The 7,909-nt window shown below is 46.0% G+C and overlaps 1 long non-coding RNA gene across 1 annotated transcript; it reads right to left on the bottom strand.

Moving 5' to 3' along the window:
- Nucleotides 1–2,248: 2,248 nt before the first annotated feature.
- On the bottom strand, nt 2,249–6,721 carry LOC112129083 (uncharacterized). The gene is made up of 3 exons (XR_002911510.3): nt 6,603–6,721; nt 4,781–5,165; nt 2,249–2,897 (listed from the first exon to the last, which is right to left on the bottom strand). It is a non-coding gene; the product is annotated as an uncharacterized LOC112129083 (long non-coding RNA).
- Nucleotides 6,722–7,909: the final 1,188 nt, after the last annotated feature.

Genomic DNA, 7,909 nt, shown 5'->3' with positions numbered 1-7,909 from the left:
TCACCTGTAGAACTTATGAAAACACAGAACTCTGGGCTCCACTCCCAAAGCTTCCAATTCAGTGGGTCTGGGCCAGAGACTTTGCATTTCTGATAGGCTCCTAGGTGATGCTGATGCCACTGGTCCAGGGACCCCACTTTCAGAACCACTACTCTAGACACATGACGAAGTTAAGAAAAGCCATGTGACGTGTTAAGCAAAGCAGAGGATTTGGCTTCCCTGGAGACCTAGTTCCACTCTTACACCTCCCATGCTGCAGAATCTCAGGAGAGGTTTTAGCACTTCAGGGTCCCCATCTGTCAAATGATGGGTTGAACTAAATGCTGCTTAAAATGCCCACCAGCCCTGAAGATCCTTATCACTGTGGCCTGACCTGGATGACTGACCCCTCCCAGCCAAGGCCTGGGCAGCCTTTTGGTATCTCATTGGCTGTCCCAAGTCAGGTCTTGGGGCTCTAAAGACCCCTCAGTTACGAAAAGCCTTGACTTCAGTCCTGAAGACCAGGAAGCTGCTGCCAGCTCAGGCCCTGGTAGAGGGACCAACAGTTCCAGTTTGCCTGGGACTGATAGGTTTCCTGGAAAGCAGGATTTTCAGTGCTAAAACTGGAAAAGTCCAGGAGAAACCAAGACAATCTGGGCACAACTCAATCCCTCCCTGCCACTGAGCCCACATTCTCTGGGCTGCTCATCCCCAGAGGGTAAATCCTGCTCCACAGTCCCACCCTATTCCCTGCCCATCCAATCAGAGCTCTCAAGCCTTAGGCCAACCTCTCAGGCAGGGGATAGGAAGAGGAGGATTCTGTGATAAAAGAGCAAATAGGAAGCCAAGAAGCAGGGGTTCTAGTCCAATCTTCACCAATCGTTGATTGTGTAACCGTGGGACTGTGATTTAATCTCCGTGTGCCTGGGCCTCCTCATCTGTCACACCAAGAAATAGATATGCGATGAGTGTGCTCCTGTGTCAAAATGAATAAGGAATTGGAAACTAGAGTCAGAGAGTTCAATGTCTGAATCCTGATGTCACCAGCTACAAGTTGGGTGAACTTGGACAACCCACTCAACGTCTCTGAGCCCTAATTTCCTCATTGTAAGAGGAGATAATATCCCTGCCTCCAGGCTTTTGTAAGGACTGAGATCTGAGAGTAAAGCCTTTAGCCCAATGCCTAGCACATCATAAGCGCCCTTTATTATTACTGTTGTTGCTATTATTCCTTATCTGCCTAACGGTGGTTCCAAAGCTCACTGAGGATACACTTTCTGGAGGCTCAGCTCTGCTGGATGTGTTACCCAGGCCATGAGGAACTGGTGGAGCACGCAGGGAGCAGGCCTCCTTTGCTCAACCCAGCCCCAGCCCAATGCCACAAGGCCATGGGTCACTTTTGAAGAGATTAGTGTACTCTAGGGACTGAGATGGGACTTAACCTACTGGGAATTCAGAGACATGGGAGGTTACCAGGAGATCATTTTAAAGATTTTTCTGGAGGTGGCTTTTGATGATCATTATTGGTCAGGGGTTGAGTTTTCTTTCCACATCTTTACTGAGAACACTCACAGATTGTTGAAGGAGAGGTTCACAACCCACACATCCTGTTTTCCCATTACGGTGGCTCTTCACGACTGTCACATCCCAAAGCCACCTTAAAGTGCCTCTCTTTCCTCCAGCCTGGGTGACAGAGCGAGACTCCGTCTAAAAAAAAAAATGCCTCTCTTTCTTTCTCAATTTCTCACCTCAGCACAAAAGAGAAACTCTCTGAACCCAACTCCGGTTGGCCTGTCACTCCCTCCCTTCTCTTCCCACTCCCACTCTCAATCTCTTCTTTTTCCCCTACGAACAATTTTCCTGCCCCTTTCTAAATGCAATTAAGTATTTAATAAATCAGCTTGGCCAGGCATGGTGGCTCACGCCTGTAATCCCACCACTTTGGGAGGCCGAGGTGGGCGGATCACAAAGTCAGGAGATCAAGACCATCCTCGCTAACATGGTGAAATCCTGTCTCTACTAAAAATACAAAAAATTAGCCAGGCGTGGTGGCGGGCGCCTGTAGTCCCAGCTACTCGGGAGGCTGAGGCAGGAGAATGGCATGAACCCGAGCAGAATCATGTTTTGTCAGAAGAGAAGAAGCTCAGGAACCAAGATGGCAGACCCAGGAGCTCCCAAGGAAGGAAGGGCAGGCAGACAGTGACCAGAGATGGGATTTGCTTTGCTAGGCTGTGGGAAGGGGAAAATATCACAAGCACATGTATTTCCATTTTATATTTTGATAAACTGATTTTTTAATGATTTGTTGTTGTTAAGATAGGAGAAAAGTCAAATCAATGGCACAGCAAGTGTCAGTGTGGTTGGGAGGCAAGCTAACACCCACACACAAGAAAGAGGATCCCTCATTCCTCCTCCCTGAATTTCTCCTTTTCTTTTCACCAGGGCTGTGCAATCTTTGTTTCATTCTCCTATCTCTACACCCTGAGGGTAAAATGACTGACTAGGAAAGCCCAGACCCGCTGCGAGCAGGTGTGGGTGTTTCTATCAGCACTGTCTGAGGTGAGGATCTACAATAGTTGCTCTTGTGTGGAGATACGAAGCACCATCAAGTCTGCCCCTCTGGGAAGTCTGGAAAGCCTCTCAGTCTCAAGCACCTGCAGCTCAGAGGAAGACTAAGGGAAACTGAGGCACAGCTGAGCATTTCCCAAGCAGAAATGCCCTTCCTAGGAAGTAAGTGTCCTTTCACTCCAGGCTGTCCATGCTGAGGTTTCCGTAAGTTCTTGAGATGGGGTATTTGTCAGGTCCTAAATATCTTAGGATTGAAGCTTGTCTCTGCTACTTTGGCAGCCTAGTAGAACCGGAGATCCACGCTGACCCTCGTCCATGCTGACCTCATGGCAGCAGGTGACATTCGGAAGCTGCATGAGAGTTTCAGAAAGCACAGGGTGAGGGAGGAATGCTGGACTAGGTCAGAAATGCCGCTGCCATATGGATGAGATCTGATTTTTTCTAATCACTGAGGAAGCAGAAGTTGTCATTTGATCTCCCTGTCCTTAATTCCTCCCATCCCCAACAGATTTGCATGAAACAGAACACCAAAGAGAGTGAAGAAGCTTTGAGGAGGAAATTGTCTGAGGCCAATGTCCTGGCAAAATAGGCAGAGGATAAAGTGGGGCCACTGTGGCCTTCTGGAGGTCCATCTGAGGCTCATCGGCTGGGCAGCCTGGGCCCAGGCCAGCCGTGGGCTCAGCAGTGGTCTGGGCAGAAGGCTTTTCTCTTGACCCGTTTGGCATGTCTGTGACTAGAACAGAGCTCAGCTATTTCCTCCCTTTTACATCTAAATACAGGATTGCGGCTGGGTAATTAGAACTTTTTTCCCCCTGCTGGAGCACAGGGCAGCTATGTATCAGCCAAATTGCTCGCATTCTTAGCATGGCTGGATCCTGGGCTATTTTCCCAAGCTCTGAACTATTACATATTTGTCTCCGGGATGGCACCATTTGTGGTGGTGAATGTGCAGTTATCTGTGACGCTCTCACATTATTTTCTTTAAATTTCCACCATGAGGCTTCAAAGAATTCAGCCCTTTCCATCAACATCAGCATAGTTAGGGTCTTATGAGTAGTTAGCTAGTACAGCTGTGCTTCCAGGGAAAGCCTGGCTTCCAGAGGCACATGGACACATTAGCGCTTCTACAGGGCGTTTAGCCAGGAAGGAAGGAAGGTCTGGAAAGCAGGTTGGGTGAGAAGAGAGGTTCAAGGTGCGGGGTTTCTCCTAAACACCCTGGAGCATTTGTTCGTGGGGCTGTTTGCACCTCCTGCCTCTTGTTTTGGTTCGTGTATGTGTACAAATATCTTAAAAGTGTAAGTGTTCCAGCACTTTGGGAGGCCGAGGCGGGCGGATCACGAGGTCAGGAGATCAAGACCATCCTGGCTAACATGGTGAAACTCTGTCTCTACTAAAAATACAAAAAAAAAAAAAAAAAATTAGTTGGGCCTGGTGGCGGGTGCCTGTAGTCCCAGCTACTCGGGAGGCTGAAGCAGGAGAATGGCATGAACCTGGGAGGTGGAGCTTGCAGTGAGCTGAGATTGCGCCACTGCACTCCAGCCTGGGCAACAGAGCGAGAATCCATCTCAAAAAAAAAAAAGTGTAAGTGTTCAGAGATAACCAATTATGCCAAATCCCATATGATAAAATTATAATGTTAGAGTTGGAATGGCCCTTGGAGAGCAAGTTGCTCCCAAAGCCATGTTTTATGGAGGAGAAAGGAGAAGTCCAGGGATGAGCAACTTGCCCAGTATCACAGGGCAGGCACGAAGCAGGACCAGAGCTGGGACAGACGTTGGCTCACGCTCTTTCAGGTCATCGGCTGCGTCCCTGAGGAAGAGGGCGAGGAGGGAGAGAGGGAGGGAGAAAGGGAGGTACCTTGCAGATGAGTACCTACTATGTGCTGCATACTAGGTTCAGTGTTTTCCAAGTTCATTCCCCACTTAGAGGCCCGTAAGTGCTTATTGACTTAGGTTAAAACTCCAAGTCCACAGCTGCAGATCTACGTCTAGGAACCTTAAGAAGCTGTTGAATGTCGCCAAAGGACAATGTCATCTGTGCAGTGTAGAAAGTGAATCCATCAAAATGACAACTGTGTATCCACTCAGGCACCCTAACTTCAAGCCCGCAGGGTTGAGAGCAGTGTCAGTCCTGTGACTAATCGTCTAGAAGGATCATTGCAGCATGCCAATGTTAGACACTGCACAACAAGCCACAGACCTGGCCCACCCTCAAGCTTCCCTGAGAAACCCACCTCTCGTCCTCAGCAGCTCACTCTTAGAGGCTGTATCTGCTCTTCTGTCCTCTTTGTACACGTCCTGCCAATAAGTTTCTCTGAATGTTCCCCTCAGGCAATTGAGTGACAATAACGAAACAACCGTCACAAGCAACGCTGACTGAGGGCCGTGCAGCAGGCCCTTTGCACACAGTGTCTCATTTAGTCTTCACCAGGACCCTGCTATTATCTCCTACTTTACAGATGAGAAAACGGAGACCCAGTGACGTGGGCCCCCCGCCCCTACCAAAGTCCCCCAGCAGAGCCAGGACTCAGCAGCAGGTCTGCCTGACCCCAAAGCAAGTGTTCTTGACCTTTCAACTCTCCTGCTTCCAGGTCCTGCTCTTTTTCTAGAAGATATAACCTGAAAAATTAATTACAGATCCAGTAAAGGAAATGCTATTTGGAAATTAAAACAAAATAAAACAAAAAGCACAGAACTCTTCAGTCAGCAAAGAACTCAAAGCTGAATTTATAAAGTTTTCATACAGTAGTAACCATGAAATCTACATATGTTTTAACAAAAGAGGAAAACTCAACAGAAAGATAAGCGAAGGATATAAATAGGAAACTCAAGAAAAGGAGTTACATAAATGGCTCAAAATATATGAAAAAAAGTCAAATTTTCTAATTAAAGAAACACAAATTAAAGCAACAAAAGATTTTGGAAACTGACCAAACCCTATGTTGGAGGGAGACAGATGGCAAAATGGGCCCTTGCACTCACTAAGATGGGGAGCGGAAATTTGAACAGTGCTTTTGAGGCAGGGCCCTATTAATGGCACTTTTTAGCCTTAAAAATATGCATAACCAGGGCCAGGCCCTGTGGCTCACACCTGTAATCCCAGCACTTTGGGAAGCCCAGGCTGGCGGATCATGAAGTCAGGAGTTTGAGACCAACCTGGCCGATATGGTGAAAACCCATGTCTACTAAAAATACAAAAATTAACTGGGCGTGGTGGCGGGTGCCTGTAGTCCCAGCCACTCAGGAGGCTGAGGCAGAAGAATTGCTTGAACTCGTGAGGCAGAGGCTGCAGTGAGCTGAGATCGTGCCACTGTATTCCAGCCTGGGTGACAAGGCGAGACTCATCTCAAAAAAAAAAAAAAAAAAAAAAAGCATAATTTTAACTACCAATTCCAGTTCTAGGAATTTACCCTTAGGAAATAATCTCTGATGGACATAAAGAATTATCTATAAAAATGCTCTGTGAAACATTGTTAATGGTAGCAAAACTTGACAAAATGTTGAAATTTGACAAAACAGTAGGAGTTATAATTAGTAAACACAATGTGTGCATCATGGAAATTATGCAGCTATTAAAATGATGCTACAGCCTGAGTAACATGGTGAAACCCTGTCTATACAAAAAATTAGCAGGGCATGGTGGCATATGTCTGTAGTCCCAGCTACTCAGGGGACCTGAGGCCAGAAGGTTCGCTTGAGCCCAGGAGGTCGAGGCTGCAGTGAGCTGAAATCTTCACTCTAGCCTGGGAGACACTCTGTCTCAAAAAAGAAGAAAAAAATGATGCTTTATAAGAATATTTAAAACCTGCCAAATTTTTATAATAGTGTAAGTGAAAAAGGAGTTAATAAAACAGCATATTCAATGTGATCTGAATTTTCTTAAAAAATATCTGTCCTTCAGCCGAGTACAGTGGCTTATGCTGGTAATCCCAGCACTTCGGGAGGCTTAGGTGGGAGGATCACTTGAGCCCAGGAGTTTGAGACCAGCCTGGGCAATATAGGGAAACCCCGTCTTTACACACACACACAAAATTAGCCAGGTGTGGTGGCACATACCTGTGGTCCCAGCTACTCAAGAGGTTGAGGCAGGAGGATTGCTTGAGCCCAGGAGTTTGAGGCTGCAGTGAGCTATGATTGCACCACTTCACTCCAGCCTGGGTGATAGAACGAGACCTTGTCTCAAAAAAAAAAAAAAATTCTGTCCTTAACCAAGTGGTGAACATTAACACCACCCATGGTGGGGCAGGCCCACTTCATCTGCATCCTGCTATGACGTGCTGAGAACACAACATCACTTCTGGGGATTTTGTATTCCCAAAATGCAACCCCTGGATCTAATAATGAGGAAATGTCAGACAACCCCCAGTTGAGGGGCATCTTGTAAAATAACTGGACTATATTCTCTAAAAATGCTAAGCTCATGGAAGATAAAGACTGAGGAACAATTCCAGATTAAGGGAGACTAAAGAGACCTGAAAAGTCAATGCAATGGGGGATGCTGGCCTGGATGCTCAGCCAGGAAATAAAATTGCTATAAAGAAAATTATTGGGGCCTGGTGTGGTGGCTCACGCCTGTAATGTCAGCACTTTGGGAGGCCGAGGAGGGTGGATCACCTGAGGTCAGGAGGTCACGACCAGCCTGACCAACATGGAGAAACCCCGTTTCTACTAAAAATACAAAATTAGCCAGGAGTGGTGGCACATGCCTGTAATCCTAGCTACTCGGGAGGCTGAGGCAGGAGAATCGCTTGAACCCAGGAGGTGGAAGTTCCAGTGAGCCGAGATTGCGCCATTGCACTCCAGCCTGGGCAGCAAGAGTGAAACTCCATCTAAAAAAAAAAAAAAAAAAAACAAACAAAAATTATTGGATTGATATAATTTGTTTATGGGCTGTGCATTAATCAATAGTGTCAATGTTAAATTTCCTGATTTCTATGTGGGTACTGTAGTTATTTAAGAGAATTATCTTATTCTAGGAAATGGGGATGCTCCTGGTCCAGGATCCCCCAACAACCTCTCACGGCTCTGCTCCCCTCTGGCACTGAAGGAAAACGGTGTAAAGGAAAATGATGTTTTCAACGTGGTCCCAAATGGTTCAGAAACTAAATGTCTGTCTATATTAGAATATTACTTAAATTATAATTTTAATATTCATAACATCATTTAACATAATTATATTAAGATATATTTAACATAATTATTTGTAACTATATTAAGATATATTTAACATAACTATAATTATATTAAGATATATTTAACATATAATAATACTTTAGAGAGAGAGAGGTAGAAGGAATAATAAAGCAAATGGGACAAAATGTGGCCAGTTGGTGGATCTGGGTGAGGCGCATATGAGAGCTCCT

This window comes from Pongo abelii, chromosome 16 (genome assembly GCF_028885655.2).
Source record: "Pongo abelii isolate AG06213 chromosome 16, NHGRI_mPonAbe1-v2.0_pri, whole genome shotgun sequence".
NCBI classification, from domain to species: Eukaryota; Metazoa; Chordata; class Mammalia; order Primates; family Hominidae; genus Pongo; species Pongo abelii.
The sequence above is the reverse complement of the archived record's forward strand: the minus strand, read 5'-3'. Positions and strand labels throughout refer to the sequence as shown.